This window comes from Drosophila sulfurigaster, chromosome 3 (genome assembly GCF_023558435.1).
Source record: "Drosophila sulfurigaster albostrigata strain 15112-1811.04 chromosome 3, ASM2355843v2, whole genome shotgun sequence".
NCBI lineage: Eukaryota > Metazoa > Arthropoda > Insecta > Diptera > Drosophilidae > Drosophila > Drosophila sulfurigaster.
In genome coordinates, this window is record NC_084883.1 from 5,798,510 (window position 1) to 5,823,075 (window position 24,566).

The window sequence follows — 24,566 nt, forward strand, 5'->3', positions numbered from 1 at the left end:
GGATTTTGGTCTTCTTTATTATGCGTTTTTAATATTACTTTTCTTTTCTTTACGAATATTATGGCGGATTTTGCATAACAATAAACCGCATATTGGTCAGCATTCGGTTGTATTTTTTAAACGCTCGTTAAGCAGCCGAATAAAGGTCCATTCAGAAGCAGCCTCCGACTCGCAGCGTTTCCTCTATGACTCACATGAAGTAGGGTTCGGTCTAGACACTTGGACGACACCATTCTTTTAAAATATGGAATTTAAAATCACATATGAAATTCTCAATGAAAAGTAGTAGAGTACAAAAACGAGAAACTGGAATGAGGAAGTGTATTATGAATGATAATCTAATATTTATGAAGTATAGAGTGAGTATTGTAGTTACACAAACAAAAAAGGCAATGATTCGAATAAGAAATATTTCACATTTTGTTGATAATTTATGTAATTGATTATTTAATATTTTGGTTTATTCCATTAATTCAATATTATTATTTATCTATTTTCTACTTTTAATATTATGAATGCATTTAAATATGAACAATTAAAAGATTATTTTAATTACACAAAAAAAAACACGATTACTTATAAATTGAAGACAATTTTTGTTAATTATTTATTAACTTTTTTATTAATTTTTACTTTTAATACTCTAAATGGTATTTATTGTAATATACATCTGTAAAGTTTAGAATATATAGTATTGTAGTTACACAAGTATTAAAATTGTGTAAAATTATTTTGAATTTTTTAAATAACAGATAAATTCTGTTTGTTTATATCATTTCATTGTATTTCTTTTTTAAACTAAACATGAGTTAAGAATTCGCTGTGTCCTATCCTGTTACTTCGAAGTTGTAAAATTTTTGTAAAATATTTTTCAATTGAATTCCATAAATTCTAGTGAATGAAATATATCCGCACTTCCCTTTTCAGATACGTCAGAGTGTGGCATGAGCTAATGAAATTCCGCTTAAGTAAAGCAATCTTTTTTTTCTGTTTTTGAAGTCTTTGTCTTGGGCATGGGATGACTTAATAGCCTCTAATCCGCACACTAATGAAAAACCGCACTCGTAAATGAAGGCAGTTGGTCGATTTCCCCGCAAACTCCTTCCTGTTCCCCTTCTAATTCTTGGTGGCATCCCAGGGCGTAAGTGTCGAATGGCTTGGTGTGGTTTTGTTCAACAACAGAAATATATGTTATGTAGATGTGGTCGGTGCTATACTATAAGTAGAAACCTCGCTGGCCACAAGTTTTGGTAAACAGAAAATTGTGTGGCATGGCATTTTTGCCAGAATCCCCGAGCAAACCAAACAAACATCTGTCCACACACACACACACACACACAGAGAGCATGCAAAAGTTTATAATGCACCAAATGCCAAGAGTTTTGTGTCATTTTTTATGTGACAAGCGAGCTGTGGGGCACGTACTAAGCTGACACAATGATGCAATCATCACGTGCAGCAGCAGCAGGCAACAACAGAACATAGCATTTGTTTTCTTCTCATTTTGTTTTCCAGAGCTATGTTAGAAATATGCCATAGAATATGCATTGGACATTCGAAACGCTCGTTGACTGCGATTCATGTCGAGGATTTTGGTCAATTGCTGTGGTGCTGTGGTTTTGTGCGATTACTGCGAAAAATGTTATACAATAAAGCAGGAACGGAACCCTTTCATATTTTAATTGTCCCACTCACCACACCGACTTGGCACTCGACTCTCTTCTCTACTCTGCTCTGCTCGCCAGCTGCCACTTTGAGGCTTAACTTCTGAGCAGACTACGTGCCGGGGCCACACGCGCGCCTATTATTACTATTACACTCTTGTGCACCATGGCAGCATGGAACAAGTTCTGATATTATTTGTTTATGTTGTACATTTCTTTTTACTTCGCTTTTAATTCTCTAACAATTGCGTTGAACCCGAGTAACCCCAAGCATGTCACTTACCAAACAAAATACATGACAATTCCAAGTTTTCTATTCGAGTCATATTTTTATTTAAATATTCTAACACAATATAACATTTTAAAGTTGGTCAACAATGATAAGTTAATATATTTGTGTTATCCCCACAAAAATATAAAAAGAACTTTTAAATTTAATTTAAAGACAAGAACCGCTATTCATTTTGAATTAAAGCAAAATTAATAGGTATTTATTTTAAAATATATCAATCTAATATAGCTACTAAATAATACAAAATATACCAAAGGCTACTTCATGTATATTGATACAGTACTCCATTTAAAGTATACTAAATTATACTAAAGTATAGAGTGCAAAATATACCAGATTGGCAGCCAAATAAACTAAGACCCATAGTAACTAAAAGTTTTCGCCTAAACAAAAATATTTCTTAACAGGAAAAACATATTTTTCTTCTCTAAATCTAGATTTTCATAATTTCCAGATATTTCCATTTGCGAATTTTGTAATATATTCTCTAAATTTGCATAAGATGTCATAAAACATTTTTGCTATTCTTCAATTTAAGAAAATGTAATTTAAAATAAATTAATAAATATATAGCTGCACTTATTGAGATATAAAGTATATTCAGTTCTTTAGATTTCCTCGTAACTATTTTAAATAGATATGAGATCGCATTAACAATTTATTGCCTTTTGCTTACTTTTTAGCTTCTTGCTACCAAATGAGTTGAGTGATGCATTGTGGAATGGTTCATTGACTTGCCAATTAAAATTCTATAGATATGCGATACATTAATTACTCCATTCAATTGAAATGCAAATGGCAGAAAGAATAAAGGAAAGCAAAGCAAAAAATACATCGGCCTCCTAGGCAGCTTGCATGTCTGGGCCAAGTTAAGCATCTGCAGCGGCAACAACCGGGAACAACTTTTGACTTCCGAGTCCCTTCAGCAGAGAGATAGAGAGAGTGGCAGAGAGCAGTGTGCAATGTGCCCTTATGTATATTCTGGCTACTGACTAGTTTTCCAGGAAGACCGAGGCGAGAATGATTTACAGCCCAGAAGCGCGTTTTATTTGGTTCGTTTTGCTCTTTGAGTTGACACTTTATTGATGCTCATAAATCGCGACGTCTGGCAGCAATTAAAACAGCATGTCCCCAAGGACATGTCTCAGCCTCTGGTGACTTCCATGTCCACTCCTACAGCAACTCCTACTCGTTTACGTTTTCGTTTTCATCCTCCTCCTCATCCTCCTGCTGCATTCGCTCATCCAGTGATTTGTTTACAGAGATTAGCGTGTCAAAACCCAGAAGCAACAAAACATTTTCCGCGTCAGGTGCCGTACTGTGTTGCCTACCTGGCACACAAACATTGTTCAGCCAAAAAAGTGCACTGAATTTATGTCGCTGCGATTTATGATGCGAACGAAGAGCGAGTTCAGTTTCCATAGGCACGATGTGTTGTCTCTTATCCCATTTCGAGAGAAGCACGAGAGAGTAGCCTCTATCCCCTGTTCGACCGTTAGTTACATAGAAATGAAAGTCGTATATTTTCGCCGGGATCTCTGACGAGAGAGAGACGAACGAGTAAACGGCACATGCCGCGCCTCTATTTTGCTAACGCCTCCGCTGCGGCTCTTCTTGTCATCCGCCTACCAAAAACAATGATAAGCAACAACAACTACGGCAACGGCAGCCTCACAAAAAAACAACAACAACTGGCTGCTCTTTGATTTCGGAGCCCTTTCGGTAGCATTTCGCTGTTTTTCTGACCATGTGCCATATGTGTGTTTGTGTTTGGGTCATGCGAAGTACAAAACTTGGCCATAAATATTGAAATTTATGTAGTACACGAAAGGGACTCACATGGCGCAGCCCGAGAGCTCTTGACCCAACTTTATTAGTATTTATTTGTATTGACGCTTCGCGCAGCGCAAATGGATTCTTTTTGCGGATCCAGTTTCTTTTATGTATTCGGACGGACATCGCATAAAGTTGCCGAGATTTTATGATGGCATGACAGACTATTTATTAAGAACCAGACTAAGATTGTTCTTTTTGCGTCAAAGATATCAAAACAATAGTTATGGCTCATAAGTTATTATGAAATAGAAGTGTGGGAAAATATACAAGAATTTATGAAAATGAGTAAATAAAAGTATTTCGTTTTTAAACGAAAGTATCTTTTCTTTATAACGTAAAAATATTAAATTAAATTGTATTTGTCTCAAATTACGTAATATCGACAATTTTAATAAGCAAAACTGTTATTGCCTATTATACTTTATCTACATAATTTTGTATTCATCAGCTTCATTATTCTTGAATTTGCAATAAATAATAATAATAATTTGAAAATAATTCGAAAAACAGTTTATTTCTATACAAAAATTGAATTTTCTTTATACTTTAGTCTTATTATTTTTGCAGTGAAATGCAATTGCCATAATAGGTCGAGGTTAGAGTGTCTCACGCAAAACTAGGCCTAATCATTTGTCAAAAACATGTCATTTAGGCGGAAAACAATTTAACAACATTTAACCAAAAAACAAAACCAAACTCAAACAATCAACATAAATTTAAAGCGCAGTCAGCCAAAATGCCCAAATGGCCATTTGGCAGCCGAAAAAGTGAAAGTCGAATGTGCAACAAAACTGCGGACAAACATGCCCCGGATACCCCGCCCCGTCCGTACCCGAAAATATCCACAGTTTACAACAGACAAAACAGAAAACCCAAACCCAAATCTAAACCAGGAATGGCCTCCTGGTTTGTGAATACATTCGCTGGCTGCTTGTAATTTTCCATACAAAACTTTTATTACCATAGGATATGCGGACAGTGTTATTGTTGCTGTTGTTGTTGCTGTTACTGTGGCTTTGGCTGTTGTTGGCCAGTTACCAAGAGATCGAAATGCAAATGCTTAAGACAAGCATTTGAGCATTTTGTTAGACAAGCCAGACATTTGCGTCTCAACCGCGACCGCGACCAAATCAGGTTGCATTTGCCGTCCGTCCCCGTCCACTCTGTCCGACTATTTGCCTACATATGAGCCTGAATCGCAGCGCTCCAGTTATGTCAAAACTATGGCCTGAGCGCGCTTGCAAAAAAAAAAAAAAAAAACGAAAATAAAAAGCCGCGGTGTCTCTCCACCCCCTTTTGTAAAAACGTGAACTAAGTTTCCAGAAATGCATTTTGCCAGCCAGGAACTCAAATTGATGGGAACGTGTTAAGTCAAGCAAGAGGATTGGGAAGGGGAAGGGGATAGCTGTTACGCCGTGTAAAGCAAAGTGTTATACATGGAGCACTATCTCTCCATGCCTTCTGTCTGCCAAATATTTGTGTCCACATACGAGGAGTTAAAGACAAATTTATGAAAATAAAAAGAGCTGTCATTATTGTAAATCCTTTGAAAAATATAATACTACATAATTCATAAAGCTATTCGTATTGAATCTAGATAAAAATACTGTTATTCCTCTTTTCCTATACTATACATAATTAATTACTTAAGTAACTTTAACAAGATCTATTTATAAAAATACATTTCAAATGTTTTTTGTTACTAGTAGCATAGCGATGAACGAAGTAGTATGCCTTTTGTATGTTTTAGTATTTTTTAGTATTCATTTGGTATATTTTAACAATTATGCATTTATTAGTAGTATATTAACTATTCGTTTGGTATATGTCTGGTATGTATTCAGTATATTAATTTTAAACTCCAATATGCACTTATTTTGTCTTTTTTTGTTGTCTCATTATGGATCACAGTCAACTGAAGCTTTCTTTCTTGTTTATTCTTATTTATTCCTCTTCTTTTTCATCTTTAATTTAAGCCAAAAGACTACTGTAAAAACTTTCGAAACAAACCTCGTTAGCTGCCAATTTAAAGTGCAAGCCATAAATCTGTCCGATGGTAGGCAGAAAAACATGTCGAGAATTTGATTTGGCATATCCATAATTTACGAGTATTATAAAATTATAGAGTGCATTTGCAACAACAGCAACAACAACCACACATACATATATGTATAATACACCGGAACTGCTGCTGGCCGCAATTATCGAGTGGAAAATGTTATGCAGAGTGTCGATCGTTGTCGATGTCGCTGTCGATTTCGATGTCGATGCCAATGATGGCGGCGGGGCTCGAGAAACCTGCGTCTCCAGCTCAATGAGTTGTCTAAGCCCGCGACATGGCGTCGATTAAAATCGGTGTTAAAATTTATGCAACTGAATTTTTACGTGATTTTTATCACATCGACAAGAAAAACAACAATAATAACATGAAACCACAGAAGTAGTATAATTGCTGCCATTTGGGTTTTTGCCCATTTTCGGTGGCCACACGATCGAATTGTTTTTTTTGACAGAATTCTTTAAGCCCAGTGCGAAATATAATGAATATACTGACATATGATAATAATAATTAATAATACAAATAATACTAATATTTTAATGTTATATATTTTTAACAAAATTCCATTATTCATTAACCAAAATTAATATATAATTATAATATTTTTTATGTTAGTTACTAGATGCAACATTGGTTAACAAAAAGTATTTTTTTCATTTCTCGATCATAAATATACTCGTTTAAGAATATAATTTTATGACGTGTAGAATTGTTGATATATAATGATTAATGTTCCGTAATTTAATTTCTCTTTATCAGCCTAATTACTATAAAAATACTTTTCTACCACAGGTCAAGTAGATATACTGAGTCTGCTGCCTTACATATTCAAACCGAATTTCTCACTGGGCATTTTGATATTAGCATGCCATAAGCTTGCATTGGAGCCTTTTATTAATAGAAATAAATCAAGTTTTTGCACTGACATCAATTAGCTGCTGCAGTTTTGGCACAACTAGTGCCACAAGCAGAGCTGCAGCCAAAATATCGAGGCACACAACGAGACCAGCTCACTATCGACCGGCGTCAGATACAAATGTATCTGCAGCTTGTTTTGGTTATAGGTATGTATGCTACATATATGAGTAGCCGCAAAGCCAAACACACACACTCTCACACACACATACAGATACCAGAGAGTATGTTAATAATTTGCAAAATGCATTTGTCTGGCGATAACAAGCAGCTGATACGAGCTGCAAGCTGCATGCACGGCGGCGGCGGCGGCACCTGGAAACTGTCAGAGTCGCCACACCACAACACACCACACACCACACAGCACACACCACGCCCCGTCGGACAATCGACGGCTGGCGCCTCGTAAGATTTTGCAGGCAATTAGCGTTTGAATTTCGGTCTTATCGGCAGCTTATGAAGCTATCAGAGCGGAACACGGAGCTGAGCACTGAATGGCGAATGCTGAACACCGAACACTGAGCAGTGAACACTGAACACTGAATGCTGAATACTGATAGGAGCATGTCATAAGTCAATATTGAAATCGGAGCCAGATTCGGTTGCCTGCTGTGAGTAGCTAATCAATGGGAGCTCAAGGGGAATACACAAGACTGAGAAGAAGAAGCTGCAGCCATTAGATAAAAATGCGCTGCCATAGATAAAAGTTAAACGCAGCCGATGCATTTGCCAGATAAGCGACACAGTCATTGCCCATTGCCCATTGCCACAGTGAGGGCAATTCATAATTTGTGCCCTGCCACAAAACTCTCAACAATGTCGCGCAGGCGTAACTCGATACCAAAAAGGGATGCTTGCCACATAAATAAATTGCCAGCATCGGAAAGAGAGAACCCAAAACGCATCCAAAACGTACCCAAAAAAACACAAACACACATATATCTGGTTTTTATTTCGATGCTGGGCATATTTTTTAATTTATATTTCGTTAATTTTTATATGAAGAGTTGACATTTCGGTCCAGAGGACGTTCAGACATAAACTGAGACAGAGACCCCAAAGACGTTGCGTCGCGTCGTCGCCTCATTGTTGTTGTTGCTTTTGATTGTGTTTGTTGCTGTTATCGCCCATTTAGGCAGCGCCGTTGGAAGCCCCAAGCCGTAGACTCCCATTATGATAAATCATTTTTGTTTTTGTTTTTCTTCTTTGACGTGTCTTCTGGCATCTCCAACTAACTAACTTAAACTTATCGCTCTTTAAGCAATACTTTGTGTGTGTTCTACCGGAAAAGAACCGTTTGCAAAACAACTTTCGAGTTTTTATGGAAATGGTAATTGGAATGGAATGGGCAAAAGTGTCTGCAACTGTTTAATTATACAACAATTTAATTTGTGATTTATTTGATTTTAAATTACTTGACATTTAATTAAAGTTAATTCAGTTTTGCGTAAAAACATATTGGCAATTATTTGTGCTAATAATATGTATCTTTATAAAATAAAATACTATTTTTCTTTAAAAATTAACAAATTTCATACCATATACTTGTATGTAACAAAGACCAAATAATGTGAAATATCTATGAAGGCAGAAAGAGCCATCTTCGACTCTATAAAGTATACATATTCGTGATCAGTCAACAACTCAGACGATACATATATTTTGTCCTTCTGCCCTTCTGCCAGCTTGTTTGTCTGTCCGTATGAACACCTAGGTATTAGAGACCATAAGAGATAGAAATATAATTTTTTTCGACAGTAAGTGTTATGTTTGCACACATATCAAGTTTACCACGCCCAAAATCACCACCTTCTTACGAATCTTGGTTACTTTATCTGACAATATGGTATATTTGGCACTCTATAGTATATTTTGAAGCACTGTATAAAATAAAAATCTACTATAATGACTTTAATTGAAATGAGTAGCGTGTATCTCAAAATCGAGCACACTGGACACTTAAACTTAAAATTTAACATTATTTATAATTATAAGAACAAACGTATACACATATTAATATACATATAAATATATATATAAGGCAAATATATAGAATGAAATGGTAGGAATAATATTTTTTTATTGATTTTAAAGTAATCTTGTAAGAAAAAAAAGATGTTTTTAGAAACAAAAATAAATACAACTCATTTTTCTTAAAATCTCAAAATATCTTAAAATATCAGAGCTCCAAACCTTTAATGTGCAATCGCTGTGTACAAGTGAAATAATGCAAAAGAAATATATGGGAATTGTCTTGTTGAATACCTTTATGACTTTATGATTCATGCAATGAATCGGGCAGCTTAAACGAAATTTAACGAGCAACTGGACAAAAGACTGCGCCAAAAATACAAAAAAAAACAGCAACTGAAACGAGTCAAGAAAAATACTGATAGCATCGCGAAACAAAACGAAATACCATAAAAATCTTTTTTTGAAAGGAGAACGCAAAGGGAAAAAGAGACAAAAATTAAGAAATTCATAAGTTGGTTTTCTGTTGAAACATTTTATGTGACTGCGGCAAACTCTGCAGGCCATTTCCAGCAGATTCTGATCCCGATTGCGAGCCGATGCCAAACTCTTCTTTCGATCCAGATGCAGCGATATATATTGACTGATATAAGAACTTGTTGACTGCAGTTGGAGGGCTCTTGGAGATATAAAATATTATATATATTTAAGTCGAACGGTGTGCGTAATAAAATGTGGCAAGAAATGTTTCAGACGGAGATTGAAATTGTCTGACAGCTGATCGGTCGCCCCCACACAAAAAAAAAAAGAAAAAAAGAGAAACAGTTGAATAAGCTTGAGCTTGGGTTGTGGTTGTCCAAGTTGTCTGGGGTCACACTTCACAACAAGCGCTAATGTGACACTAAACTGATGTTATAAAAATCCGCTTATTGCGCTAACAAAGGCAGCACCAAAAATAAAACTAAATACCATCAAATACCCAACAACAATGTGTGATATGAAATTACAAACCGCCAGCGAATGAGTGAGAGCTCAGCGTAAATGCCCACGAAATAAAACGAATAACGAATAAAAAATCAAATCAAATTTCAAATAATGCAACAAAAAATAATATTGAACTCAAGGCTGTAACGTGTCGTCGTTGGGGTGAAGATAAGTATGACTTTGAGAAAGAGGGGAAAGGGGGAATAGCAAAAACCAAACCGTCAAACAACGTCACACACATGACAGATACGAGACTTTTGCTATTGTCAGGTGTCTAATTCGAATGTCAATGTCTCGAGAACTTGGCCTCATATGGGGACAGGCACTGAGAACGAACACCAACGCCAAAGCGTTGAGAAATTAAATAATAATGGTTCTCTTTTCTTTTTGTAGTGTACTTCTTTATAGTAATTTCTCTCACATAAAACTCGTTTCGATCAAAACTGCCAAAGAGAAGATGTTGGGCACTACACACCATCGATCAGGTTCGAGTGCCTCGTACTTCAATTATGCGTAATTTAAAAGAAATTAATGTCGTGCAAGAAATTACATTTTTGGTCTTCGATTTTCGGTTCTCTGTTCTTTTTGGCATCCACACTACAAAAAATAATAATAATAAAACAAGAACGTATGTACGAAATATTTAGTTGCTTCGGAACGCGCAAAATATAAACCTGCACCCATGTTTGGAGCACATAATCATAATATTTAAACTATCAACATTAAATGCAATCACCGCCCCAAAAAAATAAGTGCACGAAAAAATCAAAGGAAAAGCAAATTCTTCATTAAATTGCAAACGAAGTCACCACAGACCGGATATGTTAGTGCAGAACAAAAGGATGCGAAAAATGATCATAATAATTAATAATAAAGTCTAAAGAAGTCATTAAGCTTGACTCTAAAGGAATTCAAAGTAAAATAGTTATAGCTAGTAAGTGATACCAAGGATGAATTCATGAATTGAAAGTCAGTTTTCATGGTAAACAAATTTGAAATAAGAATAGTTTTAAGATGATAATCGCAATAAAAAAAGAATATTGAGTCAGTATGCAATTTAATATATTATATTTAAATGATGTATAATAAATAAATTGAGATATATATCATATTGTTTTCACAAAAAGCTCGAATTTGGCACACATAATAACTAATTAAAATAAATAGCCAACCATAAATCACACTTGTGTTTATACGCTCATGCCCATGTTGCCAAAAAGCGAAATGAACCCCCAAAAAATACATTCACATTTATTAAAATGGAGCAACTCTTTATGAATTGGCCACAGGCGAAAGCGAGAGAAAATAAAAACTTGGCACACACTTCCCATATCTCAATCTCAAGGCATTCCACCATACCAACAACAGTCATGGTATTGTCCGTGTCTGGGTCAATTGCTTTACTAACTTTAGAAACAAAAACCAAAAAACCAAAAAAAGAAGGAGGAATGGAAAAAGCATAACCCTCAATTATGATATATATTTTATGAGAGCACTTTAAAAACCAATGGCAGACAGCTTGGTTCGTCCAGAAGGAGCTTCAGCTTTAGGATGGATGTCTTTTTGTGGCGTCGTCGTATTCCTTTGGGCACCGGCAACATATAACAATAAAATAAAGTGCAGTTAACACATGACTTGGTGCAAATAGTGTCACATTTTGATAAATGACACTCGTTTGTCAAACATCCTCAGACATAACCCCACCAAACACACAATGCATGTTCCCGTTACGTTCTTTTTGCCTTTGCTCTTCGTCTCCACCTCTAACAGAATTACTCAAGTCTCCCCCATAAACTGCTTGTCAAGATACGTAGTTCGTCAGAGGGACTAAAGGTGTTCGAACCTCTCAAAAAGTGACGCCCCAAAACTCTTTGACGGATGGCTTCGAAGCTCTTCCTCTCTCGTCTCGGGCAGACAGCTTTATTATGCCTTAATTCAAGACTCTGGGCGATTTAGGCGACAGGCCACAAAACACCAACCCAGATTGCAGTCAGTGGGTCAAACTTTCGTTTACCACAAAATTTAATTTAACTTTCTGCATGTGCAAATTAATATTTTGTTAATGCGTGGGGCGCGTTTCTTATAATTTCTTAATCCCCAAACTGCACCCAGAAGAATGCTGCAATGTGCAAAAAGATAAATAAAGGAAAGGAAGTGCAAACTCTTTTCATTTGGTGGTCCTCTGGGTGGGCGCGTCAACCAATTCTTTATTTACCGCTAGAATTTTGTGGCAAGGCGCGCGCGATCCTCAATCTCAACTTTTCGGTAGGTGTATCCATAAAGTTCGCGCTTGCAGCGGGCCAAAAGTGAAAGAACAAGTTTGGGATGGCTCTCGAGGCACAAATGGGCGTGGCTGCCTGTGTCATAAAGGCGTGTGTAGGCCAAGCCAAGCCGGGCCAGCAACGTATAAGCAAGTGGAGAGAGTGAGAGAGAAAGGGGAGGGAGGAGAGTGCTGCTTTGCTTTGTTGCATTTTGTGGCACTTTGTTCGTTTTGTGGCACAAACCAATGCAGTAGGCAAGCTAAACACAAAAGCCACAGCCATTTGATAATCAATAAATTAAAACATTAGCCTAGTCAGCAAAGGCAGGCAGGCAGCCGGCAGCGGGCAAATGCGGCGTATGCGCAATGCGGACGTGTTAAAAATAAACAGTTGTAAAATTGAGCTCAACTAATCCAACAGCACATGATAAATTATGACTTAAATCAGCTTTTGTTCAATTTTCAACTCATCATCAACTCACACGCGACACACATGCTGTATAGGTGACACAGGTTAAATAGTTGGAAATTATGTCTCGTTCTATGTATGTGTGTTGGAAAAGGTGTCACCAACACCAACAAAAGACTAAATGGATAAAAATAATGATGATGCTGTTTGTTGGTAGGCAATGCAAATGGAAACTTTTATATGCAAAAGCGCTTAGTTAAATGATGTCTGAGATTCAGTAAAAACGAGGGAAATCCAAAAGGGGAGAGTTGTGAGGGAAATCGTTGGACATTAATGTAAAGGCACACAGGTTTGTTGGTATTCAAAAGTGCAACATGATATGCTAAATATTTAGATGTGGGTGCTAGTTCAAGCTAAACTACACTGAAAAGAATTTTTGAGAAGGAAAGAAAATAGTAAGAAATGTATTTCATCTATTTCTCGCTTAACTGCGTTAACTACGGCTTAAATAACTAAGGTGATCCAACAAAATATTATTGTATATTATTGTATCATTTTTAGCTTTTATCTTACTTAACTGCCTCATCTAAGGTAGGAAAAAGAATCAGCTAAGCGAATAAATCCAATGTAAGAAGAAGAGAAATTTTAGACATCCAACCAAAAAAATAATATTTCGTCTTTTTTCGCTTAACGGCCTTAAAAAGATCGATCCAAGCATTTTGCTAAGCTAATTAACTAAAGCAACAAAATATTTTTGTCACCAGTATGAAGAATCACAAATATAATAAATGTCCTTCGTCTTTAACCTATAAACAACCAAACTACGATTAGTAAAATTTATTTTTGAAATTTTATTTTTGACCAGTGAGTTAAATTTTCTGTAATTGCAAAATGAATTAATTGTAATGTTTTTTCAAAAATAATGATAAGTCAGCAAAATGTTTGTCATAATGGCTTAACAAAAATAATAATATACTGTCACGCAAAGTCTTTCCATCTTTTACTATTAGGTATCATGTTTTCTCTCAGTGGAGGTCCATTCATAAAAAGTACATCGTTGCTGTTTAAACTAACAAAACGGTGCAGTTTTTCAATCGTTGCCAGGCGGCAACGACATCATTTAGATGTTTTGCCTTACCAACGTCCCTCTTTATATTCCTCTCTCTCTCTCCGTTTCTTACTCGCTGTCCCTATCGCTTTCTCGTTTGTGCACTCGCTATAAATTTAGCTAGCCATCTCTGTCGGTATATCTTGAGGTAAAAAGCTAAAAGAAAATGCGCCGCGCAGCTTTCCGGACTATTGTCTGTTGAATTAAGTGCAAACATTAGCAGCGCACAATGTCTAGTGTTGCCCTGTAAAATACCCAAGCCCCATTCTCAGCAGCAGTTGATAATGATGATGATGTTGATGCTGATGATGATGAAGATGACACAGGGCGTTACCGATAATACCGCATAGACTTTACACCTACAAAACGAAACGGAACGTGATAAAGCTTTTTCTTCGCCGCGTGCAAATGATTATCAATCATTTTGGGATTAAAATTCCTTGTGGTGTTTTGTCACTCATTTGTTGTTGCTGTTGCTGTTGCTGTGTGAGTGAGCGAGTGTGTGTGTGTGTGTGTGTGTGTTAGTGCCTCGGCATATACCAAGATATATCGCATTGTTTTCGATGCCGTTGTCGTCATCAATAAACTGCGCCGGTATTTAGCATAAAAAAGTCTTTCACTGCAGCCCTCAAATGGTTGCAGGTGTCTCCTCTGCTCCAGCAACAAATCTTAAATAGAGCCAAACCTAAGCAGTCGAGGCAGTAAAAGGGGAGCTGCAACAGGGACTGCATTAGGGACAGAGACAGGGACAGGGACAGGGATCGGGTAGCGGGTAGCGGGCAGCGGTGGATACCGGGTTAAAGTGTCGCCCTGACAATATTTTCTCGTTGCTCGATCTGTTTGCGTTTAGGTTTGCTTTTGTTTTGTTTTGTTTTTTGCTTTCTATGTTTTGTTTTTTTCTTGTGTTTTTTTTTCGAACGATTCTCACGTTTGTTGCCCTGACAAGTGGATTTAGCGGCATTGATGTATGAGTTTACAGATAGTTTCCATTTTTTTCTGATTTTGTGTTAGCTTTGCTCGGACTCGCTCTGCAACACGTTAGCTGCCATCGAGGTTGCTGTCAGATGTTGCTGTAGCTGTTGCTGTTGAACCATGTGTTGCATATGTTTAAAATTGAGTGATGCTGCTAATGGCCCGTAATTAATATTGTGTTCAAAAGCTGGTGCAACATTTCAAATCAGAGCATTGCACATTTTCCAGTGTGCAGCTTAAAGTGAGCGGATTTCATGCTTGCAACGTGCCACCAAATGTGCCATGAAAAATTGCGGTGCATTTGTGAAAATATCAAATCAAAGCTACAGAGACCAACCGAAGCTAAAAGAAGGCTAAGCTGTCAATAATGATTAAATTTAACACTAGAGCTCAGTGGCATTTAAAGTTAAGCATTAAGCTTACGTTTTTTCAATAAAATATAAAAAAAATTGCGAGTAATCTGAATCTTGTATAATGATTTTGTTTTTTGTTTTTTTGGATTACAAAAATAATACAAATTGTTGCTTAACTAAGTTTATAACTCACTTTTAAATTAGCTTCTCAATATGAAATGTTTGCTTTGACTGAAATATTGCACTATTCAAAATTATAATAAATTCAGAGTATTATTTAAACGTTGAAGCAGTTTTAAGTCAGCAACACATTAAATTTATTAATTTAATAAATAAGTTGTAATAATTTATTGTTAAAACATACCAAATATACTGAAACATATCAAAAGGTTTATTTGGTATTACAATATACTTTTTATATTAGCGATATACGATAGATAGAATAAATATCAGATTGTAATTTTATATTTTCCACACATTTTAAAAGCTTTTGAATTATAAATATGAAATTATTAAAGAGCCTACATCTGACTGACCTAAAAAATGTATTTTGAAAAGTGCTTCAAAAAGATTTTGCCCTCATAGTATATTTGTCTTCCTACCTTATGAGAAATTTATGTTTAGTATGAATGAATATATCATTTAATTAAATGAATATTCGACAATATATTAAATTTGTATTTTCTTTTATACACACCTTAAAAGTTTTAGAATCATAAATATAAAGTTATTAAAAAGTCTAACTGACCTGAAAAATATATTTTGCAAATTAGTTCCCATGGTTCAAAAAGATTTTGCTCTCATGGTATAGCTGAGCCTGCCTTATGGGATATCTATGTTCCATACTAAGTGCGTAGATAGGTGTTATCTATGCCAAGCACGTATTTGTGACCACTCTAATGCAATTTTGAACTCGAGCTTTACTCATCGTCACAATTAAGCTTATATCTGAGACACTTCTTCAGGCCTTTGTTGTGTAGTACTAAACACAGTCTCAAAGATCTCGCCAACGTTTTTACGACATTTCTAATGAAGCGTACACACAGGTACGAATAGAAGTTGGGAAGGGGCCAGGGGAATAAACTGAGCTGAACTGAACCGAAGTGAACAACTGAACCGCTTTAGTTGACACTGACCGCAGATGACTATCTTAATATTTAGGTTGCCAAAGAAATAAAACAAAACAACGACAAAGGCAAAGACAGCGACAACAAGAAAGACGACAACGACGACAGCAAAGCACTTGAGAATAAATCAAAAGATGCGAAAAACGAGTTGGTACGAGCGGAAAAAAAAGAAAAGCAAAGAAAATAAAACTAGAAAAAAACCCTAAAAGCAACAGCAGGCGTCACTTTTAGGCCTTGGTAATGCTCTAAAAGGCGCATTCAGAGAGCCACAGAGATCTAAGCGAAATGATAAATGTTTTGCGCTGTGTATCAAGTGTGAATTTTAAGTGAAAATGTTACATGATTTCTGGTTGAAAGCGTTGGGAAAATGTTGACGCGACACTTTATGTGCGATACGTGAGTTGTGGCAAAATCAAGCTTAAAAAAGATACTAATGCCAATAAATGATTTTAATTACGCACATTCGGTTCTCCATCAAACAGACATAGATTCGAATATAAGCTGCCTTTTCCTTTTAATGCCGAGGGCCTAGCCTATTTGGTATGGGAATCGCAAGCTGGCCAATGATCATAAAAGCCAAACATAAAAACGCCAACTAAAAAGGAGAAAAACAAAACTCCGACAAATAAAAAGAATACGGGAGAGAGAGAAAAAACTATGTTTAAATATTTCTCGCTTAGTTAAATTCCATATAATTCTTAACCAATAGAACAGCCGCCACCGAGCGGCATCGTAAAAAGTGCGAACTGTAAATCATGACAGTTTTTATAACCCGCTCAGTCGGATGGGCGATATTGTGTATTACCTGTTAAATCTCTTGGGTCTTACCTGCACTATTTTGGCGGTTGCCCCTGTTTACCTGTTGAGCACTTCTCTCGATTGCCTTTGGACAAGCGGAAATGTAGTTTTTTTTTTTCCTTTTACCACCAACTAAGAATTAGTATTAACTTTTTTTAATGCGCTTGAGTAGCAAACATTAAGAGTAAGCGAGTCAGCTTGGTGGAACTTGAGCTATTGCCGCCTTGGCACAAATCCCCCGCCATAATCCCCAACAAAAAAGTTGGCTTGGCCTGTCATAAATCGATATAATAATTGCTTATGGAATCGTTCATTGCAGCTTTAAAGCGCAGCTCTCTTGACTCTTGGCTCTGTCTTGCCATTAGACAGGACCGCATTTATGGACTAATTTATAGACACGAGTATTCGCGGTTGTGGGCTGCTTATTGCAGCTGAAATAAATAGTTAAATTTATGTGACGTGCTGCATGGATTAAATCAAACTCAAATTCAAAATTGTTATGCGATGCCTATAAGGCGACTGTGAACTGTTTTATGTTGAGTTGTTTGAGTTGCAAAAGCATCAATAAATATCAGCTAAGCCTAATGAGAATATTAGAAATAAGCTCGAAGAATCCAATTTGTGTTTTCAATCTAATAAACAGTTTATTTCATATTCTTCTAATCCCACAAAAATATTCAAGCAGCTTACTATTTTGTGTGAGACAAACTTGGAATTTAAAATACGCATATTTTGTATGCTCTATCAATTTAAATAAGCACTTGTTCATTGGGAATTCCCCTGCATACGTTTTATGTCTAAAGTATTGAAGCAATTATTATTAATGTGCCACACTTGCTTCCCTCTGATTGTAAGAATGAATCTGTCTTCAGGGTTGCTTAAACATAATTTTGATTTTAAGTCGCTTTTCTGATCACTTCTTAAATCGCTCTTCACACAATTAGATTTCAAATATTGTGCTGCTGAAAAAGATAATTATATTATAATACTATTTAACATGGTCCCAGAGAGCGAATACAATTAATTTAATTAGAGGTTTGTATATTTAAATATTTTTCTACTCGCTTCCTATAGGTTAAATGGGTATTATAAGTAATTTTTTAAGCATACAGTAATAACTACAGTATTTAAGATTCTTGAACATTTTTGTATAAGATATAATTTTGCAAGTATATGTTTGTATTTTTTTGTATACTTGACTAGCTTTCTTACTTTCTTATAGAAAATTACTTGACATTAAATTGTTTTATCTACGAAAAGATTTACTAATTCATTAAACTGTATATATATCTCAACACGATCTAATGAATAAAAATAGAGTGAGTCATTTCGTTGGCTCAATTGTTTTATGACTTAGACAACTCGAAATGAACCGTTAGTAAAGCTGACTGCATTCTTTTTTCCCTATATTTTGTTGGCTTTTATCAATTGTTCAATTGTTGTAGCTAACGCAAAGTATGACAAAGTGGGCAACATTAACGCATTGTGTGCATCAAAAGACATGTAGAAAACCCGAAAAAATTATGACAATTTCATTCGAGGAACCACTTTGTCAATGTCAAAGCTGACGCGGCCCAAGTTCTCTAACTTCTTGTCAGGTAACAAGTTCTGTACAAGAAAACAAAAAATAAAGAGACATGCCATACGTTTTGTTACTTGAAATCTTACACAAAGCCCTAAGCTGCTTGAAACTTTGGCTTGACCAAAGGCCTGGAAATGTCTCATTTTCGGGGACTAATTCTGTGGAATAGCCAAAATTGATAACAGCAGCTGTAAATGTAAAACATGAACTGAAACTTACGTGTTGTGCAACTTTACATGACATGTACCTAGATTGTTAGCTGTGTGGTCTAAGTGATCAACCTTAAAGAGTACAATTTATGTGAGCTCACTTTTGAGAAGAGCTAAAGATGGAATTAAAATGAATTTACATTTCTTATTATTTCATACGACAGATCAAATACTAAATAAAATGGATATTTGTGTGTCGATTAGATATATACCAAAGTTTACAAAATATACCATAAAGAACAAACTATACCAAATTTTGAACAATGCTTTTTTTAAACCTTTTGTATTCTGTATTTGATCATTTACAACAGAGAAAATCGCAATATTCACATAAAAAGATTGTATTTAATAATTTCCTTGACTGCTCGCAATCTGCCAAAAGTGTCATTTTGTTTTGTTGCCGGCTACTTTTTGGTAACAATCTTGGGCAATACACTTCACAACAAACCGCTTCAATGCCTTGCAGCTTCCCACCAACAACTCGACTCGTAAATTGTTGTGCGGTTTGGTGTTGTGTGTGTATGACTATCAAACTGTCAAAATTATGACATTTGAAATTTCACGTAACGTAACATAACCGGACAAGAAAGCTGCCAGCCTGGCCAACACAGATCCGTGAAAACCCCCACCAAAGCAAAAAAAAAATAAACGAAATATTGTTTCCAACAGCCAAAGCCAAAGATACAGCCAAGTGTTTCAAGTGTCAAGCACGATGTTTGTTTGGCGGTTTCGGTTTATTTCTTCTTTTAACATATTTTTTTTTAGCGGCGAGACAAGGCGAGGAGATTGGTTCGGGGAGTTGAATGAAAATTTTCAATTACAGTTCGTGCCAAAATGCGAGAGATCAAATTTGTTTGTACTCATACGTGTTTGTCTGTCTGGCCTGTCTGACTGTCTGACTGGATGTTGAAAATAAAAAAGAAAAATATATCATTATATGTACTTATTCAAATTGTTGAACATGAGTTGTGCCTCTTGTTACAACAATAACAAAAACAGCCGTGGCAAATTTTTGCAGCTTGTGAAACACGCGCCAAAAAGAGAAAAAAGTCTTGCGTTTTTTTCTCGATTTAAGAGCAACAAAATTTTGTCTTGACTTTGTCAATGAATGAAACGCGAGTTTTATTACACTTTTTTCTTGAAGCATTGTTGTTGTTGTTGTTTTTGTTGTGATTGCCAGTGTACACAATGGCTGAGTATGCAAAAATCAGAAAAAAAGGAAAAAAAAAATTGGATTTGCTGCCAGGCGAAAATTAATATGAAGCCAAAGCAATGAGCACGAAATGTGAATTTCCGAATTGTTGATTTGGCGTCAAAACACTTTTGTATTTTTGTCATTTAATTGGAATTGAATGATATAGCAATTTTATTTTATATTTACCTATATACCATATATACATATTGTGTTATTATAAGCCAAGCCTTATTGATTTGGCTAATGCAGCTGCCAAATGCGGTTGACTCATTCGGTTATTGAAACCTCGATTGGTTGACTCATAAACATATTCAATAATATTTGATAAATTGGAAAATATGTTTGGCAGATAATGCAAAATCTAATAATAACATGAGTTCTTTAATTGTTCATAATATAAATCTAATCTACAACAAATAAAACAAACTATTTTATAATAAATGTTTATTTATAATGCGTTTTTAATTAAATTGAGAAAATAAACTATATTTTAATAGCACAAAATGAAATCACGTTAACTTTTAAACTTCATTAAAAGTCATCCATATTTGCTTACTTTTTGTTCTTCTGCAAACATTCAATGTTTGAAACAGGGTATACATTTTATATATTATAAAACCTATCCGTAGCGCATTTAGATGTCGACTTGAGCAACTTCCGTTTGCTGATTTGCCCACTTTTGAAATTCGATATTCACGAAATTTTGCGCTTTTCAAGCATATTGCGCGTGCTTTTTGTCAGCGTAAAATCAAGAGATGGCAACGAATAAAAAAGTGAGAAAAAATGGATGAAGAAAAAGCTGTTAACTAGGCAGAAACTCAAACACTTCACTGGCTTCATGGCGCCGTTGCTGACAACGCAGATTCGCAGGCGAAAGGTGCTCATTCAAATTGGTTCATTGTGGTCAGGGTGAGGAGAGTGTTGGAGAGAAGAGTGAGGGAGGGGACTGTCTTGGGGTCTTATTCAATTGATTTATTTGTTTGCGTACAATTTGCATAGACATAAGTGCCAAATAATTGATTAGAAAGTGGAGTAAAGCGAAGTGCGTGGAGCTGATTCGGATACTTTGTGTTTTATTTCGCTGAGCGACTTGGCCACACTTTCGCTGGAAGAAGCCTCACGAAATGTGCATATTTTCTTAAGAATTTGTCAGAGATGCGACTGCGGCAAACAAATTGCTATTGAAGTGGGGAATAAGATGGGGGAAAACTTGAAGAAAAATGAAATGAAATGAAATGGAATGGAATGGTATATTAAAAGCGACAGAGGCCGAGCGCAGCGCAGCTGTCAAGCAATCGAAATAATTTTCGTGGAAATGTTTCAAATAAAAAACCAAAAAGAAAAACACAAAACTTTACTCTATGCACGCAAAGTTCTTTTGTGTGAAGGCCAGAAAATATGTATTGTGTATAGTGTAGTGCAGTCGGACGGAGTAGGCCAGTTTTCGACACTTGCTGGGAAGAAGGCTGTCAGACATCAAGACGAACCGAACCCAGTCAGCCAGTGAGCCAGTCAGTCGGGCAGTCAGTCTAGCAGGCAGGCAGGCAGCTAGCCAGTCAGTCTGGGCCAACAATTTGTTTCCCCACTTACACTTTAACCTTTTTTCTTCTCTCTCTCGTTTCTAGGCGGCATAATTTCGGCAACTGTGTCTGTGTAAAGCGGCGGGCAGCAGCGGGGTAAACTTGTCACTTGCTTTTCTTATGAAATACGTCAGCGGGCAGACAACACCACACACACTTACACACACACGCCTTAGACCACGACAACTACAACAACTACACTTTCAAGTGGTTTGTCAGCAACATTTCAAACAAAGCGTCGGCAACTGCAATGACAGCATCGAGTAGAAGAGTGAAAAACTAAAAACCGAAAAAAAATGAAATGGAATGGAGAGAAGAAACTTGTTTGCATCCTCTAACGATGCTGTGCATTTTGGTTCACACATTCTCTCTCTCTCTCTCTCCTCTTCTCTCTCATCCTTCAATGGGAGTACTTAGAACACTTGGACATTTCAGTTTATTGTTTGGCTGCAGCTCGTAAAGATATTTGAAATATATGAAAAGAACAATTTACTTGCCAGCATATTCCGAGTGCAAAAACAACCTAGTTTCAAAGTCTATATGGGGGAGACACTACTGAAAAAGTCCAGACAAACACTTAAATTTAACCAAAAAAAAAAAAAAATGGAAGTAACGTTGAAGAAAATTGCAAAGGTTCTGATGAATTTATAGTGACAGCTTGAACTAAAGCCTAATTAGATAAAAAGTCAGTAATATGAAAAAGCTTTGTTCGAAATTAGTGATGACAAAATACATAAAGACTAAAGCAAATAAATACAAGTTTAAAAAAAAGTATAACGAACAGATCATATTAAGAAATACAAGAAATTCCTAAAACATTTCATTATAAATATTCTATATTGTTCTAAATTTAAATTAAATATATTGTATTGTGTATATTGTTCTCTAATTCCTAATAGTTTTCTAAGAAAAAAACAAAATTAAATAAAAAAAATGAGCACATGCATTGAGAATGAAAGAATTCACAAAGCCAACGCAATTTAGTAAAACTTAAAACAAAAGTGCTTAATAAAAAGATGTCATTTAAAAATACAACAACAATCTATAATTATAATATAATATTCATGCAAAATATAGAAATTCTTTTTGGCTTTCCGAAATATTTAAAAAGTTCTAGATTTAATTCGTCAATAGATCTTTGTGAACAGATAAAATTATTGAATTAAGTAAATTATCATATGAAGATGTGAGACTAAAAAAGAATACCTCTTCATTTCAATCATAAACGAATAATTACTACCAATTCAAATTCTTTATTAAGTACTACCAAAGAAGCTACGCAGTTTCTTTTGACTATTTAGTAGAAGCTGTAAGAAATATTTTCTTACAGTCATTGCTCCCATTTTTACAGTGAAATTTATGCAGCGTGCCTTTAAGAGCAACACCAACCAGCAGCAGTAGCAGCGACAGCAGCAGAAGAGGTGCAACTTTAGCTTGCAACACCTGCAACATGCGACTTTGCTGCAGCAGAAGCAGAAGCAACAACAGCAGCAAATGTGGCGAGACAAATTTTTCATAAACATAAACTGAGCGCCATACATTTTGATGATTTTAATGGACAAAAGTGCGCAAAATGATGGCCGCAAAACGTGCTGAGAGAGCAGAGGACTGCGAGTAGACTGGCGAGTAGCGAGTGGCAACAACAGGCGACTGCAGACTGCAGACTGCAGTTAGTGGAATGTGTTGCCAAGCACCTTAAGCATTCTGCATTCTTCTCTCTTTCTTTCACTGTCTCCCTTTCGCTTCCTCCGTGCCACACTCCTTAGTGCAAGAGCAACAACAACAACAAGCAGCGTGCCAAGTGACAACGGCAAATGTTGAAGCGCGCGCGCCCATTTAAAATGCAGCAAGTGTCACCATTGACTGAAACGAGGCGCAATAAATATATATGTATATACACATGCACAGATGTACATAAGGAGGTGCCTGGAACGGGGTCTAAACTATGTATACAAAATGTGGCAGTGGCTTTACTGTTTGTTGCCCGTCGTGGTCGGGCTTTATACGGGCAAGGCATGCGCTGCATATTGGCAAACATGCAACAAAAGAAACAAACAACCAGAACAGCAATCTATAAAGAATGATCGACAGTTCGATACGCTGCAAGCTCACCAAGACAAATTTGCTCGTCTCTTGCCTTCCACCAGCTAAGCAACCCTACGATTGCTCATCCATTTGTGTTGGGTATAAAGTGACTTCCATCGCAACTCACACTTTGCATGGCATTTCCTTGCTTTCCTTACCCCGCTCATCGTCTCGTCATTTAAATAACAATAAAATTTGATGACAAGCATCGTTGCTGCAGTCAACTTCACTTCCCACTCCCCCCACTCTCCAGCTGCAACTTCGATTTTGCAGTTTTGCCACTCTGAGCATGCCGGGGCTGATTGGCTTTGGCCAATATAATAAAGACATTCGATGCCTTTTTAAGCGTTTCACTTTCGCACGTAGCTGTAAAAAGTTTGCAGCATGTCCGGTTGTAAAAATAAATATTCCAAAGTTCTGCTTCAGTCATTGTATGGGGCTATGAGTAAGAGCATATTGGGTCCTCGTCTAGACATCGCCAAGCCACCCATGTAGTAACTAGGAATAGCTTGAAAAATGCTTTCCATTTCATCAGGCAATCGTCGACGAAGTTTTAATTAAGAAATCGTGCCCAGAACTTTTTATTGACTTACCCTTTGTGCCTTGTAGTTTGTGCTTTGTGCTGTTGGAAGCCCCGAGGAAAAACAACAGCAGAAAGTGTTTGACTAAAATAAACTCAATGGTCAATAAATCAAAGTGTTGCCATTAATGGAAATTCAAATACCAATTAAAAATATTGCAGAACAATTTAAGTAAATATAACTTATTCAAGGTACATCGATTAAAGTAAACGACAATTAATAATAAATTTGTAAGTTTAATGTTTTTATTGAAAAATTATATTAACAAAAAACGTTGGGGGAAAAAGAATGAATTATTAAACTATTACAAGCCCAGCTTGCAGATAATTTAAATTTTAAAATACATTTTTTGTTAGCTTAAATTATATTTTACAATACTTTCAAAATTATTCTTGAAAATTGTTGAGAAATTTAAGGTACTCTGTTATAGTACCAATCCTGAACTTTTAAGTTCGGCAGTAAATAATTCAAATTATGCATACGATTAGGTAAAGAAATAATTTATTATAATCTTTTGTTTAAGCGTCCATAAATATAATTTTCGTTCTAGAAATGAATAATCCTTAATGATTGTATTTATAATTTC